The sequence below is a fragment of the Schistocerca americana genome, chromosome 4 (assembly GCF_021461395.2).
Source record: "Schistocerca americana isolate TAMUIC-IGC-003095 chromosome 4, iqSchAmer2.1, whole genome shotgun sequence".
NCBI classification, from domain to species: Eukaryota; Metazoa; Arthropoda; class Insecta; order Orthoptera; family Acrididae; genus Schistocerca; species Schistocerca americana.
Window position 1 is genome coordinate 244,013,346 of NC_060122.1, and position 21,340 is coordinate 244,034,685.

Genomic DNA, 21,340 nt, shown 5'->3' on the forward strand with positions numbered 1-21,340 from the left:
CAGCCCATTCTCACTTGTGGTTGCTAGTATACTTCCTCATTACCTCCAACTTGTCCTAATACACTTACAGTGTAACACACAGCTCAATGACCTGTTTGTCCAATCCAGAAATTTACAAGAATCTTATAAAATGCTGCCATAAAAGACATATCGTCAACTACTCAGACAAGTCCAATCTTTGGTTCAACAAGTGTGTGTGAACAGATTTTCTTCTGTTATGAAATTGAGAAAGTCCCACCAGTGTTCGGAATTACCAGATTTTAATCTGCATGACACCAGTGTTTGTATCATGAGCTGTAGTTCCAGATGTATCACATAGTCTGAAATCAAACTGTACATAAATTTATAAACATCACAACTTAATGTTAAATGTCTGTTTGTGGTTCTGTTCACTGCATCAGCATTGTGTAATGTACGCATTGAATTAAGCAGGAAGTCGTTGCTTTGGCGGAAAACTGAAAAGGTGAAAATAAGCACTACAGGTAGCGATGAAATCCCCATAGAAAAATGTGCTGGAGTATTTGGCTTTTAGAAATAGTCGCACTGTGCTGCAACAACGTCTTCCTGGCACTTACGTCTTCGAGTGTTTCTGGCCCCTGATTTATTACTGCGCAAAACCTATTTTCGGATCCAACATTAATGGGTTTCGTCTTCCTTGTATTTAATTCTTGTCACAACTCCACTATGACATTAATACCCAGCCGTACGATTTCAGTTGACGGCTTATTGAAAGCTGTGGAGCTACGTAGAATTTGTGGCGCCATGTTTGAACGCTATCTCACGGTGCCACTATTCACTAGGGAATGACAGAAGTTATACTTAGTTATATGTGCGATCCCGGCTTAAACCCGGCTCCTGTTGCTTACGGACGTGGTTTATGAATAAATACTTTGGCGGTTGATTGTGATCTTTGGCACACTAAAATTTTGCGTTCTGTCAGCGACAAAGTTTGAATGTTGATTTTGAATTGACAGTGTGATAGATGAGTTGTCAAAGTTCATCCTCGAGCAGAAAAACTTGATATATGAAGAAAAGAAGAAATTGAACCTGATACCAATTGCCAGTCCACGTAGCGCCATCTCCAGTGATGATGTCAAAGTGAGTTACGAGGTTGACAACTATTGCGGCTAGGTTTTCGTATTTGCATTGTATTGAATCCGTTGTTTATATACAACAAAGGCTGAAATGCAGAAACAGCCAGAGTGTAAGTGGAGCAGTGATGTATTTGATGTGTCAGCTTTCATAATTCGTCAGAGAAGTTTGATTTATGAAGAAAAGAAGAAATTGTGGATGGTAGAGAGTGAGAATCGCACAGCGCTACATAATTGAAGAATTCGCCACCCCTAATCTTAAAGGTGCTTACATTTCTAATTACATTTGGTATCTGTACCATATTTGTTATAGGGAATGGCTGCATAACGTGACAGAAACTAAATATTATGTACATGCCTGAGCCCGACCGTAAACCTAGCGAATGCCTTTTATTACGACAATATATAGAATGTAAAGCACTGTTGATATTTATTCTATTACGCATACGGTGTTTTTATATTTAATTTTATCAATCTGGTCATACGTTAAAGCAAATGTACGCATGCTGTTGGGAACACACAGATTCGTCGTGTTTTACGTACTTCACCAAAGAAACTTCTGCAAGAAGTGGACTTCGTTTTTATTTATTTACGACGTGTTCGTTGTATTTCTGATTTACTGATATAGAATATTTTGTGCAAATGAGTATCAGGCTTAAAAATAATAGCCTATAAGAAAATATGTCTTGTATAAGCCCAGGCGAAGAAATGCCCAATTTCTTACAAAGTAAGGTTTCTATATTTGTCACTAAGCCGTTGTCTTCCTGATTCTGACATGAGAGAGAATGTACAATACTCATGCGCATCACAAATTCTTATATTTCGTTTATTTTGAATAGGTGTCAGTTTCTTAACCGATGTAACATGGTGAGTTACGAAAAACGCTGAAAGAATAAAACGTCTATCATCGTGAGTAGTGTAAGGGACTTCTTGGTTTAAGGGATTCTCTAATATGATAGACCCCTTTTCATTGTGGATAATCGTATACATTGTCCAGCAGTACCTTCGTTGATGACAGAGGTGAACCAGAAAACTGCACAAGATTGTTGCTGATCAATGTCTTAGAGTACACGAGATGTCTTGAAATACAAAAATTCTTTTGTCCTATTGGTAGGCCATCATTAAGAAAGCACTACATATCTGTAGATAATAAACTAATCAATGGGGATTTGGCACAATCTGTCAGGAAAATTTGGGAGTAAATGCTATTGGCACTTAGGATTCAACAGATGGCTGGGTAAATTATTTCACTAAACACTTGGTGTAGGCTCAAATTCAGGCATGGTTAATAACTTGCACCCATGCCTGCAATTTAAGGGAGGGTTTACTTTGCCACATCATGGTCACATTTGTCCTTTCCATAATCAGAGGGCACTGGATGGATACTTTCTCTGCTGTGACATTACTACCTACCCTGTCTCCTAGCACTTGTGCTGCTCAGACTAACCATCACATAAAAAGGCATTATACAACTACTGCTACTCAACTCCATGCCTAAAGATGGTGGCCTGCTGCCTCATAGAAATTTATTATTAAAGTTTGTACATCGAGGGCACATTACACATTATGCCTCAGGAGCTAATAACCAGTGAATTACTTTGGTAAATCCTTAAACATACATATTGTGATGTTAAACATAGTAATTGAGAAAGAACATAACTAGTATCCATACAAATTTATGGAGCTCCAGGTTTTTTAAGGGTCGTATTTGGTACACCTACGTGTCATAACAATAAAACTGCCAAATATTGCTGTCTTAAGTCTAACCATTTTTAGAAATTCAGTTTTGAAGGCCCTTCATTAGCTGGGCACCGATTTCCTTATTTTGAGAGAGCTACTACTTAGTAATGAGTTGATCTGCAGACCTCATTTTTTTATTTATGAAGTACATAGACCAGTAAGTGGAAATTATGTCTAAAAAGTGAGATACACTATTTAGATTGATTGTGAAAAATGTTGAAGCATGCACTGTTTTCATACTCTTCTTGAAATTCATGATGTTTAAAAATATCATAATTTTATTCAAGGAGACATTACACACTTAAGCTAGTGAAGTGTAGGCTAAGTCTTTAGTCATAGTATTAGATAAAAACAATGGTGAAAAGCTTATGGGATTGAAATTAATAGTTCTTATCTTCACTTAAAGATGACTCCATTGGAAAAAAATCAAATTTGGTGAACCTTGAAGTTGTGGAGTGATACGTAGACAATTGAATCTAAACTTCATTTTTTCTTAAATGTTTACATACCTGATGGCAATCTTAGGTGCAAAGAGCAATATTCTAACTCAATTTCTTCATTGACATAGAATAAAATTGAAAAGCCCCTTACACTTACCATCCACATTCGGCACTGCAGGGGATTGGTAATTTAAACCATGTATATTCTTTGGAAAAGTGTTCCTGAAATACATTTGTTGTGGACCCTGTAGGTCAGAACTGAAACAGGTGGGACATAAAAGCAGTTAAGTAATGATTCATGCAAAGATCAGTTTCATAAACAAATCCAAATATAAAGTACGAAAGTGTACTTTTAAAACTTTTCTTTATTTTATTCTTAGAATCCATATCAAATCAGGCATTTCAGATGCCTGATTCTATCATAACTCGGGCAGGGTATGTCAGTTGAGCATTTAATTTTTTTGTAAAATTTTAAGTCAAGAGCCCAAAACAAAGAAGAGTTTTAAAAATAAAATTTCAAATAATGGAAATATCATAATGGGATAGCAAAAATATGAAAAGGGTACATTGCCTTCTTTACATTTTATGCTGGTTATCAATTAGGCATTTTCAGCTTTTTTTCTTATTTTATTGAATGGTTCCATAATTGACCAGCAGATAGTGCTGAAACTTGTTTTCAAATGGTTTTTGTATTTTCCAACTTTATTGTTTGTTGTGGACAGTGCTCAGTTAGCATTGCTGAGCTGTAGTTGTGCTTGAGAGTTAATTACAAAATGGAGAAATGTGGTATTGGTTTGTAGAATAGTAGTATGTAATACTAAAAACAGAAATTGTATGAAGCTGCATGTGAGATTGTTTGTGCAAGACTCAGTATCAGAGGTGGGCATAAAATTATAATTGGAGCCTTCCACTGCCCACAAGGCTCATATCCTGATGTAACACAAAACTTTGGAGAAAACCTCAGTTCACTTGTAAGTAATTCTCCAGTCATACTGTAATCATTGGTGGAAACTTTAATCCTCCAAGATTTAATTATAATAATTGCAGTTAGTGGTAGGCGTGATAAGACATCGCTTCTCAAAAAACTGCCTAGAACAGACAATCAGGAACTTCACTCATGCTGGAAACATATGGAATCTAATAGCAACAAATACACCTGACATTTTTGAGGATGTCCACATCAAAATTGGTATCAGTGACCATGATATGGTTGTAGCAACGAACGACAACTAAAACAAGCAGGAAGATGTATATGTTCATTGGACTAGATAAAAAATCAGTAGTGTGTAACTTAAAACTTCCAGTATGTAAAGGAACTCTGGCCCAAGTTTAAAAGAATAGTTACCCATGCTCCGGATTGGTGGGGACCTCCATGATATACAGTCACTGTAAATAAACTTCTGAAGGAACAGAGATTACTGCATAATATGTGTGAAACAAAGTGTAAGGCTATAGATAGAGATCTTGAATGAAATGCATTTGGCTGTCATGAGAGAAAGGTGCAATGACTTCTGTAGCAGGATACTGTCAAGTGATCTTTCTCAGAACCCAAAGAAATTCTGGTTGTATGTAAATGCTGTTAGTGGCACCAAAGTTAGTGTTCAGTCCGTAGTGAATGAGACAGGAACTGAAATTGAGAGCTCCAGGTGTTGATGAAATCCCTGTCATATTCTATAGTGAATTTGCGGCTGTGTTAGCCAGTCTTCTAATTATAAGCTATTGTATATCCCTTCAACGAAAAACCGCACCCAGTTCTTGGAAAACTGCCTACAAGAAGGGTAGTAGAAGTGACCCACAAAACTACCGTCCAGTACCCTTGACACACATTTGTTGTAGAATCTTAGAACATATTCGTTGCTCAAACATAATGAGGTATCTTGAAAAGAATGACCTCAGTGCCAACCTGCATGGATATGAAAACATTGATCACGTGAAACCCAGTGCACACTTTTCTCACATGACATACTGAAAGCTTTGAATCAAGGCAACCAGGTAGATGCAGTGTTTCTTGATTTCTGAAAAGCATTTGATTTGGTACCGCATCTGCGCTTATTGTCAAAAGTGCGATCATAAGGGGTATCAAATTAATTTTGTGACGGGTTTGAGGACTTTTTGGTAGGGATGAAACGGCATGTTCTCTTGGGTGGAGAGTTATTGTCAGATGTAAAAGTAACTTCAGGTGTGCCCGAGGGAAGTATGTTGGTACCGTTGCTGTTCATGTTGTATGTTAATTATCTTGCAGATAATATTAATAGTAAAATTAGGCTTTTTGCAGAGCATGCAATTATCTATAATGAAGTACTATCTGAGAGAAGCTGCATAAATATTCAGTCAGATCTTGATAAGGTTTCAACATGATGCAGGGATTGGCAACTTGCTCTAAATGTTCAGAAATGTAAAATTTTGCACTTTACAAAACAAAACGAAAACATAGTATTGTATGACTATAATACCACTGAGAATAATCAATGAGTCACTGTAGAATTTGGCCAACTTGTACAAACACCTGGGTGTATCATTTGTAGGGATATGAAATGGAATGTTCACATAGGTTCAGTTGTGGGTAAAGCAGGTGTCAGACTTCAGTTTATTGGTAGAATTCTGGGAAGTGCAATTACTCTGCAAAAGAGATTGCTTACAAATCACTCAAGCAACCAGTTCTAGAATATTGCTCAAGTGTGTGGGACCCATACCTGATAGGACAAAAGTTTGGGATATTGGACGTATACAGAGAAGGGCAGCACGAATGGCCACAGGTTTGTATGATTTGTGGGAGAGTGTCACAGAGATACTGAAGGAACTTAACTGGAAGACTCTTGAAGATTGGCATAAACTAGCCCAAGAAAGTCTGTTAACGAAGTTTCAAGAACCAACTTTAAATGTTGACTCTAGGAATATACTAAAATCCACTATGTATCGCTCACATAGGGACCATGAGGATAAGATTAGAGTAATTACTGCATGCACAGAGCCATTCAACCAATCATTCTTCCCACACTCCATACATGAATGTAACAGGAAGAAATCCTAATAACTGTTACAATGGGATGTACCATTTGCCATGCACCTCATGGTGTTTTGCAGAGTATAGATGTAGGTGTGTGTGTGTGTGTGTGTGTGTGTGTGTGTGTGTGTGTGTGTGTGTGTGTGTGTGTGTCCAATATCCTGGGAAGGATACTGTACAAAAATCCATAGGACAAAAATTTAGATGGATCTGAAAGATGATGATATTCTAGCCGAGATGGTTTATAATATGCAGCAGCACCAATAAATGGCAAAATTACACTCTTCAAACAATGGAAAGTTCGATATGAAAAGTAACACTATGCTGCTCACCATACAGTGGAGATGCCGAGTCGCAGATAGGCCCAACAAAAAGACACTCACACTTAAAGCTTTCAGCGATTAAGGCCTTCGTCAACAATACATGCACACAAACGCAACTCACACACGACTGTAGTCTCAGGTTACTGAAACCACACGACAAGCTTCAGCACCAGTGCATGATGGGAGTGACAAATTGGTGGGGGGAGGGGGGGTTAGGAGGAGGCTGGGGCGAGGAAGAGGAGGGATGGTATGGTGGGGGTGATGGACTGTGAAGTGATGCAGGTTGGACAGAGCGCTAGGGAGAGGTGGGGTGGGGGATGGGGGGGAGTAGTGGAAAAGGAGAGAAAAAGTCTGGGTGTGGTGGTGGAATGATGGCTGTGTAGTGCTGGAATGGGAACAGGGAAAGGGCTGGATGGGTGAGAACAGTGGCTAACAAAGGTTGAGGCCAGGAGGATTACAGGAATGTAGGATGTATTGCAGGGAAAGTTCCCACCTGCGCAATTCAGAAAAGCTGGTGTTGATGGGAAGGATCTATGTGGTGCAGTCTGTGAAGCAGTCATTGAAATGAAGGATATCATGTTTGGATGCGTGTTCAGCAATAGGGTGGTCCACTTGCTTCTTGGCCACAGTTTTCGGTGGCCATTCATGCAGACAGGTAGCTTGTTTGTTGTCATGCCTACAGAGGATTCAGTGCAAGGTTGCAGCTTAGCTTGTAGACCACATGACTGGTTTCACATTTAGCCCTGACTTTGGTGGGATAGGTGATATCAGTGACCGGACTGGAGTAGGTGGTGGTGGGAGGATGTATGGGACATGTCTTGCATCTAGGTCTATTACAGGGATATGAGCCATGAGGTACGGGCTTGGGAGTAGAGGTTGTGCAGGGATGAATGAGTACATTGGCGGAATACCGCTGTGGGAAGGGTGGAAAGAATAGCGGGCAGGATATTTCTCATTTTAGGGCACAACGAGAGGTAATCAAAACTCTGGCAGAGAATGTAATTCAGTTGCTCCAGTCCTTGGTGGTACTGAGTTATGAGGGGGAATGCTCCCCTGTGACCAGATGGTGAAACTTTGGGAGGTGGTTGGTGACTGGAAAGATAAGGCACAAGATATTTGTTTTTGCACAAGGTTGGGAGGATAATCACGGTCTATAAAGGCTTCAGTGAGACCCTTGGTATATTTGGAAAGGGACTGCTCGTCACTGCAAATGTAACGACCGCGGATGGTTAGGCTGTATCGAAGGGACTTCTTGGTATGGAACAGGTGGCAGCTGTCAACGTGGAGGTATTGCTGGTGGTTCGTAGGTTTGATATGGACGGAGGTACTGATATAGCCATCTTTGAGGTGGAGGTAAACATCTAGAAAGGTGGCATGTTGGGTTGAGTAGTGTCAGGTGAAGCAAATGGGGGAGAAATTGTTGAGGTTCTGGAGGAATGTGGATAGGGTGTCCTCACTGTCAATCCAGATAGCAGAGATGTCATCAATGAACCTGAACCAGGTGAGGGGTTTAGGATTCTGGGTGTATTGGAAGGATTCCTCCAGATGGCCCATGCGTAGGTTGGCTTAAGATGGTGCCATGCGGGTGCCCATAGCCGTACCATGGATTTGTTTGTAGGTAATGCCTTCAAAGGAGAAGCAATTGTGGGAGAGGACATAGTTGGTCATGGCGACTAGGAAGGAGGTTGTTGGTTTGGAATCCTTCGGGCGTAGAGAAGGTAGTGTTCAATAGCGGTAAGGCCATGGGCATTAGGAATGTTAGTGTACAGGGAGGTGGCGTCAACAGTGATGAGCAGTGCACCGTGTGATAAAGGGACAGGGACTGTAGAGTCAGTGGAGGAAGTGGTCGGTATCTTTTATATAGGAGATAGGTTTCGGGTAATAGATTGAAGATGTTGGTCTATGAGAGCAGAGATTCTCTCAGTGTTGGCACAGTAACCAGTCACAATGAAGTATCCTGGGTTTATAGACTTTAGGAAGCATGTAAAAGGTAGAAGTGCGGAGAGTGGTAGGGGCGAGTAGAGAGAGAGAGACTCCGGGTGGAGGTTATGTGATGAGCCTATGGATTTTATAGTGACAGGAGATCCTACTGGATTACTGGAATGGGGTCGCTGTGGCCAGGTCTGTAGTTGGAAATGTCTGACAAGTGGTGGAGCCTTTGTCTGCAGGTAGGACTATAAGGTTGGGGTCAGTTTTTAGATGGTGGACTGCGGTTCTTTCTGTGGATGTAAGGTTAGTTTGCATGTAGAGGGATTTGGGGAATGATTGTGAGGCAAGGTTTGAGGTTGATAAATTCTGGAAAGTTAACGGGGTGATTAGGGGGCAGTGGGGGTGGATCGCAGTTGGTTGGAGGAGTGTACTGAGTTAGGCAAGGTTCAGTATTGGTCTTTAGTTGAGTCTGGTAGGGTTGGTGCCAAAAAAGTGTTACCATTGTAGGGACTGGGAGAAGAAGAGAAGGTCTTTCACAAGTCCTGCATGATTGAATTTGAGAGTGAGGCAAAAGATTTGGCCTCTGGAAAGGACTGACATTTCTGTGGGGCTAAAGGTTCTTTCTGGAGGAAAGGTTCATTACTGTGTTGTGGGTCTGTCTATGTTCTGGATTCTGTGAGGTAGTGGGAGGGAGTTTTGGAGGTCGGGGTGAGTGTAGTAGGTCTGCGAGGCAGGGTTTGTCAGCTATGGGGGGATGTGGGGGAGGTTTGGTGGTGCTGTAGAGATGGTGGACAGTGGTACTCCAAAGTGGGTGTAGGAAGTGAGAAGGGTAGGGAGCTTTTTGAGGTGGCATTGTGCATGTTGCTCACGTTCCTGCAGGGCAAGAGTTCCAGTAATTTGGGATTACATAACAGTAGAATTTTGCAGATGGAGAGAAGGTATGCAAGGAGATTTGGGCTTGGTTAACATGGTTTTGCAGGACTATGTTGGTGAGGGCTAAGGATTGGCAGAAACTGAACAGGTGTGGGTCATCGTGGAAGGTGGGGTGGCAGCCAGAGATGGGCAATTTGATGGTAAGCCCAGTAGGGGGGATTCCTTGAGCCAAGCAACAATGCAGGAACAGTATGTGGGACTGAGATCTGGCTAGGGATAAGGAAAATTTTCTGTATTGATGCAGATTGAAGGAGCAAGGATCCATGGTGGTGGAAATATGCGAAAAATTACATAAATAATGCAGAATTACCTTGCACATACAAGAGCGCGAAGTGAACTGCCTCCGACCAGGACACATACAGTATATATACAGCTACACAACATTCGAGTACAATGATTCTAGATATTTGTGGATACTTCTAGAATGTACTCGAACCGAATGTTTAGCACACTGGACTCGCATTCGGGAGGACAACAGTTCAATCCCGTGTCCAGCCATCCTGATTTAGGTTTTCCGTGATTTCCCTAAATCGCTCCAGGCAAATGCTGGGATGGTTCCTTTGAAAGGGCACAGCCGACTTCCTTCCCCGTCCTCCCTAATCTGGTGAGACGGATGACCTCGCTGTTTGGTCTCTTCCCTCAAACAATCCAATCCAATCGAACCGAATATAGAAATTAAAATTGTACAGTCCAGATGAGTTTTGAACTCTCACGCAGTTCTACTCAGCTTCTCCTGTGACATTGCTCCCTTCTTAAGAGAACAGCATCTCGGTGTTATGGCATCCTAGTCCAGGAACGAGTCATCGGTCTGGCATACTCCGACTCCTGATGACAGTCTCGCCCTGGCGGTGATCTTCTTAGAACTTCCTTTGCTACTACGCTCTTCGTTACCTTTCCGCTTGTTGCCTGTCGCTGGAGCTTCGAATTTACCCTGGTTGCAGGATCCTTATAGGGCTTCATTCGAAGGATGTGGACCTTATCTCTGACATCAGACAATTGTCTTAAACCTTATAAGGTACAAAGTAGCGCCTGAGGAGTTTCTCAGAGAGACCAACCTTCTGAACAGGATTGAAGATCCAGACGCGGCCACCAGGCTGGTAGGCAACAGGGTGGTGGCTCGCGTCATACCTTCAGCAATAGTTTTCTTGAGCCTGCAACGTGTGGAATCAAGCTAAGTGTCGAGCTTCCTCAGCTCTTATTAACACCTGGCCAATGTAGTTGTCGCCCACATCATCAGGATGTAACGGAAACACAGTGTCCATCATCGTAGTTGCCTCATGCCCATGCACCAGTAAAAATGGCGTAAATCCTGTGGTGTCTTGTTTGGTGGTGTTTTAGGCAAATGTCATGAAAGGTAGCATCTCGTCCCAGTTGCTCTGCTCAACATTGACAAACATTGATAGCATGTCGGCCAAAGTCTTATTAAGGCGTTCAGTAAGCCCGTTAGTTTGTGGATGGTAGGCAGTCGTCATGTGATGAGTAATGTTGCACCAACTGTTTATCCCGGTCACAAGATTCAATTGAAAAACTTTCCCTCGATCCGTAATTAATGAACTTGGGGCACCGTGTTTTAATACAATGTCTTCCACTATGAGTTTGGCTACCTCGGATACTTTGGCTGTAATGGCTTAGTGTGTCAGATAATCAATGCAAACAATAATCCATCTATTGCCACTAGCAGACATTGGAAATCGTCCCAGGAGGTCAATCCCAACACGCTGGAAAGGCGTTTTGACTGGTGGAGTTGGTATGAGTCGGCCAGGTGGCTTCTGAGGAACTGCCTTTCTCCTCTGGCACTCTCTACAGTGCGACACATAGTGACAGACACTCCTAAATAAACCTGTCCAGAAAAAGCTCTTGCGGATTCTATCGTATGTCTTAATAAATCCTAAATGTCTGGCTTCAGGTGTCTCATGGAATTTCTGTAGAACATCTAAGTGTGTGTGTTTAGGAATCACTGGTAGCCACCTCTTTCCAAACAGATCATAGTTTTTCTTGGAAAGTAATCCATTAACTACCTTAAACTGTCCTTTCACATCCTCTGACCGATTTAAGGCAAGCATAGTTTGAGATATCTTGGCGTCCTTGTGCTCAGCAGAGAGATCCTGGAGTGCAGCGAGACAGTCCCTATCTTCATCAAAGTCTTGATGGTCTTCCACAGGGTTTCTTGAGAGGCAATCGGCATCTTGGTGTTTTCTTCCACTTTTGTATATTATGGTAATGTCATATTCTTGAAGACTTAGTGCCCACCTGGCAAGTCGTCCTGTTGGATCCTTAAGACCTGTCAACCGACAAAGTGAATGATGGTCTGTAACAACTGTGAATGGCCTTCCATAGAGATAATGTCGAAATTTGCACATGGCCCAGATCATAGCAAGACATTCTCTTTCTGTAGTTGAGTAGTTTCTCTCGGCCTTTGTAAGTGTCCTAGAAGCATAGGCTATAACCTTGTCTTTTCCAACCGAAATTTGCACCAGAACAGCACCGATCCCATACCTGCAGGCATCCTCTCATCTTACAGACGAAGTACAGTGTCAGTTGTCAGAGCTTTTTGCAGCACATCGAAAGGATCTTGTTGAGCACCACCCCAGATAAATTTAGCATCAGCTTTTAGCAACTCTTGGAGTGGCTTGGCTTTGATACAAATGTCTTTGATAAAATGACGATAATAAGAACAAAATCTGAGGAAGCTTCTCACATCTCTAATACTTTTAGGAATAGGAAATTCCATCATAGGTCTCACCTTTTCTGGGTCTGGCCGCACACCTTCATTTGACACAAGGTGTCCAAGTATTTTGATTTCTTTTGCTCCAGAGAGACACTTTCTTGGATTAAGTTTCAGTCCGCTTTGTTGGAGACACACAGGAACGGCCCCTAGTCTTTTTATATGTTCATTAAATGTCTGTCAGAACACTATAATGTATAATAATAACAAAGACATAACATCCACTTCAGGAGGCTTAAAAGATTATCGATCATCCGTTCAAAAGTTGCTGGTGCATTACACAAACCAGACGGCATTACCTTAAACTCATACAGGTCCTTAGGGATGATGAATGCGGTTTTCTCATGATCAGCCCCATTTACTTCGATTTGCCAGTATCCCTAGTACATGTCCATGGTTGAGAAAAACTTAGCCCTCTTCAGACAATCTAGTGTATCGTCAATTCATATAAGAGGGTAAGCGTCCTTTTTAGTTATCTTATTAAGCTTCCTTTAATCAACACAAAAGTGCCAACTGCCATCCTTCTTCCTGATGAGGACCACTGGTGATGACCATGGGTTCTGCGAAGGCTGAATGATGTCATTCTTCATCATTTTTTCTACCTTGTCACGAATTATTTGACGTTCTGTTGCTGACGCATGGTATGCTCTCTGACTTATTGGTTGATGGTCTCCAGTGCTAATCCGGTGCTTCACTGTCAATTTGCCTAATTTGCTCTTCACCTGTGGATTGAGGCATTCAGAGAACTCTTGAAGAATGGCAAGTAGCTTCTTCTGTTGTTCCTTAGTGAAATCTGGTAATAGCCGAACTAGAAGATCTTGTCTCGTAGTGGTAGTGCTAATTTTGCCCACAGACTTGGCATGGGAGGTTTCTATGACGCTCCGCTGTTTCTCAATTGATGGTTCAGCGTTTGCTACGCGCATGCGTCTTGGAAGGATCTGCAGTTCTCGGTGACAGTGAACTATCCACAATTCCCCGAATCCATTCTTAAACGAGACGACGGAGACTGGTATGGCCAAGTTATTCTTCAGTGGTATACTTCTCTTATATTCCACTACAAGATCCATGGGTTAATGCATGGCATGAAACGTGACAGTTACCTTTCTAATGCTGACTGCAGGAATGATCACTTTATCCAGCACACATAGTCTCCCCACACTCGGATGTGCATCTTTGTGTCCACACTATCTCACCTCGTCTTGCATAATTTTCGAGCGACCACAATCTATAATTTCCTGAGAAGCTTTCAAAAAGTTCCATCCAAGAATGACGTCATGACTACATTCTTGTAAGACAATGAATTCTAAGGGCTATGTATGGCCACTTATACCCAAACGAATGGTACATCTTCCTGTAGGTTTTACATATTTCTCACTAGCCACCTTCAGCAGAGATGTTTTGTTGTCGAAGGATACGGTTTTCTGCAGATGTTCCATAGTCCACAAGAGCCTGGGCTGGTCGGCCATCCATGAGGATATCGACGTAGTTTCCCATCATTTTTGTAGTGATCGACGGCGGAGGATTTTTCCCTTTGGTGGCCTCACCTCTAAGGAATGTCGCACCCTTTAGTTTTCCAGGTTGCGGCAGCTAGGTAATCGGCTGGAGCTTCGAAATGGCAATGGCGGCGTGTTGGGGAGCATCTTCTCCGGCGGTTAGCGTGCAGTGATGGTGACCTATGTTATCCTGCACCCATTCGTCGTCGTCCCGGATTTGGCATCAGCTAAGACCGGTCTGCTGTCTTCTGGTGTGGGCATCATCAAATATCCACCGCCTTTCTCGACAATAGCACACCACTTGTCCCGGTCGTCCACAGTGGTAACATACTGGTTAGTTATCCTGGGTCCTCCAGACGTCAATCTTGGTGCTCAAACATGTTCCTCATGCAGCATTGTGGGAACGTAACTCCAGCTGGGTCTTGACTTTTTCACCGTTTTAAAGGGAAATGAAGGACGAGAGATTGGATTCAATATCTGTTCCACTTCCTCCCTTATGACCTCTTGAAGCATCTCAGTTTTTTGCTCGCTGTGAATCCCTAGTGCCTTCTGAACTTCCTCTCTCATTATCTGACGAAGAACACTTGCGAAATCAGTTTCTTCCTTCATCACAGACATCAATACGACGTATGGGAGCTGTTCAAACTTCTTGGGTGTAATTCTTTTTCATGCATTGTCTCGATATACTGTAAACATTCTATGAAGTCGTCTGCTGACGAAACCTCCTCAGAAGTAGGGCTTGATACATGTCCTCAGCAACACCCTTCATGAGATGTGCAACCTTATCTTCCTCCTTCATTCTAGGATCCTCTATTTTACACAGCTCCAAGACATCTTGAATGTAGGATGCTGAAGTTTCTCCTGGATGTTGTGCCCTGCACATTCATTTATCTTAAGCCTTGCACTTCTGTCGTGTGTCGCCGAAATACTTGCGCAGTTCTGCCTGGGATACTTCCCAGCTTGTGAACTTCTCCTCGTCGTTCTCATACCATTGCTTGGCAGTGCCCTCCAAGTAGAAAAATATGTTAGCCAAACATAGGGTGTTATCCCATTTGTTAAATTTGGCTATACGCTCACATACCTTCAGCCACTTGTTTGGATCTTGGCCATTGTCACCAGAGAACCCGGAAGGATGTCTCATGTGGTGGCAGTTGCTGTCATGTTAGTGTCCTCTTCTTCTTCTTCTGTCTCCGATAGATTGCGATCTGTTGAATATGGCTCAAACTCTGGTTTCTCGCCACGTAAACAGCTGCTCTGTCATGGCCTGATGGGAGCCACTGTGTCGTTGATAATGTGTGGTATCACAAGTTCCAATACCCGGCATCTTCACCAGAATAATGTCACATAGAGGAAAGTGTAAGTAGATGAATGACAAACACTAACTTCACTTAACAAAGGTTTATTCAGCACTTGCACATACAAGAGCGCAGAGCGAACTGCCTCCGGCCAGGAGACATACAGTATGTATACAGCTACACAACATTCCAGTACAATGATTCTGGACATTTGTGGATACTTCTAGAATGTACTCGAACCGATTATAGAAATTAAAATTGTACAGTCCAGGTGGGTTTTGAACTCGCGGCCCTCCATGCAACAGTTTAGTATCATAACCACTGCACCACGGTGCTACTCAGCTTCTTCTGCGACAGTATTACGAGCAGGAAAGTTGCTACTCATCATATAGTGGAGATGCTGTGTCGCAGATAGGCACAACAAAAACAGCACACACACACAGCATGGTGCGGGTGGTGGACAGTGAAGTGCTGCTGGTTAGACAGAGGGCAGGGGAAAGGTGGGGAGGGTGGGGGGGAGTAGCGGAAAAGGAGAGAGAAATTCAAGACTTTGCTGAAAATAATAGTTTCCTAATACAAGTTGGGAATCACTGGTATAATTCTCAGTCAACCGTGTATCCATTTGTAGTTTACTGCAAATGTGTACGATTCTGTAAAATCTCTGAATGTGTGCTGTGTATCTTATCACATGCAGTACAATACCTCAGCTGTGTAAGTTTTCCTGAGACATTTTGTCAACAATCTCAAACAGCAGCCTGCAGATAGGCAGATTAAAAAAGTGGGTATTCTACATTGTAGGATACCACCTGTCTGCTTTGACCAATGACGTAATTGCACTGTGCCGCGATGTGTTGTGTGACGTCATTGAGATGCGATGTGTTTGTTTTGGAGTGGAAATGATACATTGTTGCAGAGAGTGCGGTGTGTGAAGAGGTGGCATGCTCTAGCAGTTTAATTGTGTGATTTGGGATGTGTTTGCAAGGCATGTTATTGTCTACATCTACATACATACTCTGCAAGCCACTGTACACTGTGTAGCGAAGGGTGCCCCGTACCATAAATGGTCATTTCCTTTCCTGTTCTACATGCAGGTAGAGCGGGGGGGAAATGACTGTCTGTAGGCCTCCACATGAGCTATAATTTCTTGCATCTTGCTTCGTGCTCCCTAAGTATGTTGGCAGCAGTAGCATTGTTTTGCAGTCAGCTTCAAATGCTGGTTCTGCTAACCTCTAAATTGCTTCAGTGTCTTCTTTCAATCCAACCTGGTGCTGGTCCCAAACACTCTAGTAGTACTAAAAAATAGGTCACACTGGTGTCCTATATATAGTGTCATTTACAGATGAACCACACTTCCCTAAAATTGTCCCAATAATCCAAAGTCGACCATTTGCGTTTTGTACCGCAGTCCTCGCTTGCTCATTCCATTTCATATTGCTTCGTGATGGTACACTCTAATGCTTTGGACGATGATTGAAGTGTGAAGTAGATATACTAACTTCCACTCCTTTTAGGAGATGACTTACTTGTCCGCAGATGATCTTCTTCGCTGGCTTCTGGAATCTCTTTAAATTTCTTTTCCGAAGAGTGATGCTAGGTACAGGAATATTTAAAATTCTTCCTCTACTTGCGAAATAAATAGATACTTGAAGGTTACTTTTCATCAACTAACAATATATTAAAACTTCATACAGAACAAACTTCTCCCTTCTCACATAAACATCTGACTGCTTGTAAGTCACTCATATCGCCTCACCTCAGAAACAAATCTAATTACATCCACAAAAGAGTTGGCGTAATAACCATAACTCTATATCACAGGATTCATGAAATATGCCTTGCCTCTAGCAAGGCTGGAATAAGAGTTTTTTAAGAGTTCTTTTTTCACTAACGGTAGCCATTGACACTATTACCACAGAGTTACATAAATACTCCATGGTCCCCTTGTATGCACTCACTAAACATCTGTGGACTGCCAGACAGGTACTTGTTGGTGCCGTTCGACCGCTGTGTCTACATTCTTCCTGTGACTGAATTTAAACCTGTACATACAGACATGTGATGTGCTGTAGGTAGGATTCCGCTTTCTCATACTCATATCTAAAATATCATATGTTTGTGACGGTAGAAGGCTGAGTGGTTCTAGAATTTATGGAGAAATTCTCGAAACACTACATATCCCTCCCCTCAGATCGAACATGTGATATTTTATACATAATCATTATATAAATAATATCACAGATAATAACAATTTCATATTTTAACAGTATAAATTTCTTTTCTTTCAGTAACCGTGAATAATCTTTTGCTTACTACTTCGCTATTCTCTCTCGTGCTACTTTAATACTAAGCCTTGATCATTCATTCGAGGTTTTAGTCAGCTCTTCACTAGTATTTAGGAATTGTGAAGGCTCCTCCTTTATTTCCAATCATAAATTCCAGGTGTTCATGACATTCTATTCTCATCTTTTGTACTACCTTTCCTTAGTATGTACTATTCTTACTATTTCTTGTAGCTTGGAGGAACTCTGGGCAAAATGAAAGTGTTCTTTTGATCCTCGCAAACTTTCATGAAACGTAATAGTGCTAGTTGTGCATAGAACTCAAACTTTCCAGAATAACCCCTATAAAATTTGTGGCTTCTGTCACGATACTGTCCCCTTCTTCTAGGATCAGTACCTGTACCTTGCTTGTGAGTTGACCTTATGAGAGCACATCCTCTTTCCATTCTGTAAGGTATGCCCCTAATAATACATCCCTGTTTTTTAGGCCACAGGTCATCCTATCTCCATGTAGGTACACCTGCCCTATATACTTAGCAAATGCCAGGTATGCCCCCCTTATCCATTCTGAGTAGGCTTCACGGTTCATTACCCTAGAATACGTTTCTGTGTATACTATAATTAGGTATTCTGTGGTAATGATGCAAATCTATTTTACACTTCGCATTCACTTTTTAATTGATCATTCAATACCTAAAGTCCTCCTCTACTTCTCAAATTCTATACTCTCCGTAGATAATATGTCTACATACACTATATAAGTCCTATTTAAGGCACTTTATCCTTCATAAGTACGATCACATCTGGACAGAGGGCACATTTCCCAGACGCTGGTGTGAAGCCACTGTCGTACCGAATCTAAGCTCGGTAAGGACAAACACCTTCCTTCTAGTTATTGCCCCATTTCTCTCACCATTTGTGTTTTCAAGGTGATGTAGTGTGTGATTCATGCCCAGCTGGTATGGTAGCTCGAGTCACGCAGTTTACTTACCACTGCATATTGTGTATTTCGAGCACGCCATTCTGCACTTGACCATCTTGTCACTTTGTTGACCCATGTCCTGAATAGTTTACTGTGGATGCGCCAGACTGTTACCATGTTTTTTGATTTAGAGAAACCCTACAACACCTGCTGGAGGACTGGTATCGTCTGTACTGTCTATATGTGGGGCTTCAGAGGCCACATGTCCGGTTTCCTTCAGGAATTTTTAAAAGTCCAAGTTTTCAAGGCACATGTGGGTTCTGCCTTACAGGACACCATTATTCATATTATGGCCTGTCTGCCACCGGGCATGTCCAGCTCCCTTTTCGTTGACGATTGTGTTATCTATTGCAGTTCCTTGTGGACTTGTCTCCTTGAGCGGCATCTTTAGGGTCGTCTTGATCAGCTCTACTTATGGAGCATTGAAATGGCATTTGCTTTTTCACTGACAAAACCATTTTTGTGAATTTGAGGCAGTGCAATTGGTTTTTTCCACCATCTTTACATTTTGGGCTTGTTGCTCTTCCGTTCGTTGAAACTATGAAATTCCTGATGCTCATGCTCGATAGGAAACTTCCTTGGTAATCCCAGGTGTCTTACCTGGCCTCCCACAGTACGCGGTTCCTATGTGTCCTCAGGGTTACTTCTTGGGGAGTGGATTCTCCCCCCCCCCCCCCCCCCCCAATTTTTACCAGTCCCTTTTCCATTCAAAACTAGACTGTGGGAATACAATCCACCATCGTGGCCAACAATAGTGCCTTTTATGATAGTCTGGTTCAGAGTCTGTATGCAAAAGCTGCAGAGCTACCACTGTCTTACCACCACGATTTTTTCCTCAGCAGATACGTATGGTGTTTGTCTGCCGTGCCTGGCCACCCATCCTGTGCCTCCTCCTTTGATAACTGCTTTGATCGCAAGTGTGGAAAGTGCCCCTATTCTCTGGAGATCGACTGAAAGAGGGGGTGGAGGGGGTTGACAGAGGAAGGAAACAGGAGGAGATAAATCGAGAGAGGAGAATGTGGAGATGGGCTGACAGAGGGGTAGGAGGAGGGGGAGAGAGAAAGATGATGATCAGAGAGACGGGGAGTAGGAGAAGTACAGAGAGATGGGGAGGAAGAGAGAGAAGATATGAGGAGGAGGTAGAGGGTGTGAGGTGGGATAGAGGGAGCAGAGGGAGGTGGTCTCAGAAGGGTTGAGGAGATGGACAGAGAGAGGGTAAGGAGCAGATGGACAGAGAGATGGGGAGTAGCAGTTGGACAGAGAGTTGGACAGAGGACTATTGCTCCGGCAGCTTAACTTCATGGTACCTGCCACTTTCCCAATGGGTGTGTACTGTTCACCACGTTGGCTTCTATGTGTTTGACTATATAGTGAATCGTAGCTCCAGAATTATTGCGTATTCTAAAGTCGAAATTTGTATAAATTTATAAACATCGAATATAATGTTAAATGGCTGTACGAGGATGGTTTGAAAAGTTCTCAGAATCACCACGAGAGGTCAGCGCTAGGGCAACAAGTTGTTCACGTGATATTATTGGACTGTTGCTGTAAACACGTGCCACATCAGTGCTCTTGGAAGAGTGTTGTGGCGGTGACATGGCTCTGTTGTTGTTCCCGCATAGTGATTTGTGAAAATGGAAAAAAATAGAGATTTGAGCAGTGATTAAGTACTTTGTAAAAAAGGTGTGAAAGCAAAGTGCATGCATGCCAATTTCCAGAATACACTGGGGGCTCTGCTCCTTCATATTCAGCTGTTGCCAAATGGATAAATGAATTTAAAGTTGGTCGGGAGAGCTTAGATGGTGATACACGCAGTGGTCGGCCAAGATGTATCACTACTCCAGAAATCATTGCAAAAGTGCACAAAATGGTCATGGAGGATCGCTGATTGAAAGTGCATGAAATTGCTTACGCTTGCCAGAGGTCATCTGAAAGGTATATCACATTTTAACTGAAGAATTAAAAATGGAAAAAAATATCTGCAAGATGGGTGCTGCGACTGTTGACACTGGATCAAAAACGTGCTGTCGCTACGGCAAAATTACAGGAACTAAGATATGAATTGTTGCTACTCATGTCTTATTCACCTGAAATGGCTCCATCAGACTTCCATCTCTTCCCAAAACTGAAAATTTTTCTTGGCGGACGAAGATTCACTTCAAATGAAGAATTGATAGCTGGAGTTGATGACTGTTTTGCAGGCCTGGAGGAAACTCACTTTCGAGGTGGGATCAAGGCATTGGAACATTGTTGGACCAAGTGTGTTAATCTACAAGGACACTACATTGAAAAATAAAAAAAAGTTTCAGTGATGTAAGTACTTTTTTTCATTTCTGTTCTGAGAGCTTTTCAAACCACCCTTTTAGATTTTCTGAAGGATTCTGATAGGAAAAATGATGTGGAAACCTTATTTTGATCTTACAATAATGTTTTGTTTGGTGAAGCTCAAAGCAAGAAAATAACTGTCTATCCTGTAACAAATGCTCTCTCTGGTCATGGTGCATAAATAGTTAGCATAAGTGAAATAGAGCCTTACAGTACACACACTCCTCACTGAAAATCAGTTAGAATAATTAATGACTCATGGAGAAAGGTTTTCAGAATAGTTTACTGGAGATGACTTGGATTGAAATTTATTATGAACCAAAAGCTAACATCAAATTTAGTCTATTTCATGATAAATTCACATCATTATTTGAAAATGGCTTTCCGCATAAGCTAATCAGAAAGGATATTAAACAGCCATGTAAAAAACCATGTATCAGTTGAAGGATTAGAGTATCTTGTAAAAGGAAAAGGGAAATGCATGTTGGCAGGAAAAAGTAGAGATCCTGCAGTTGTTTGCACACTACAAAAACTACTTAAAATCACTAAGAAAGATTATTAAAAACATCAAGGAACATGCACATAATGTCAGAAATAGTCTGAAGATACATGGAATGTAGTGAAACAACCAGCCACAGAACAGCATAACATCATTATTGAACTGAATGGAATGTCTATAAACAAAGAGTCACAAGTAACAAATATATTTAATAATCATTTCTCAAATATAGTAGATAGTATAGAGACAAACAGTTACAGAGAAAAGTCTCAGCAGTATATT

The 21,340-nt window shown here is 41.9% G+C and overlaps 1 protein-coding gene across 6 annotated transcripts in view; it reads left to right on the top strand.

The window, feature by feature from the left end:
- The first annotated feature begins 949 nt into the window (after positions 1-949).
- The window catches only part of LOC124612878, a 139,411-nt gene continuing 119,020 nt past the window's right edge, over positions 950-21,340 (top strand). For 4 of the 6 annotated variants that reach the window (XM_047141321.1, XM_047141318.1, XM_047141323.1 and 1 more), the window contains exon 1: positions 950-1,098. The gene's annotated coding sequence lies outside the window, so the exon portion shown is untranslated. Of the gene's footprint in view, positions 1,356-21,340 lie in introns of all 6 variants that reach the window. The other 2 variants (XM_047141319.1, XM_047141320.1) reach the window with 1 other exon arrangement.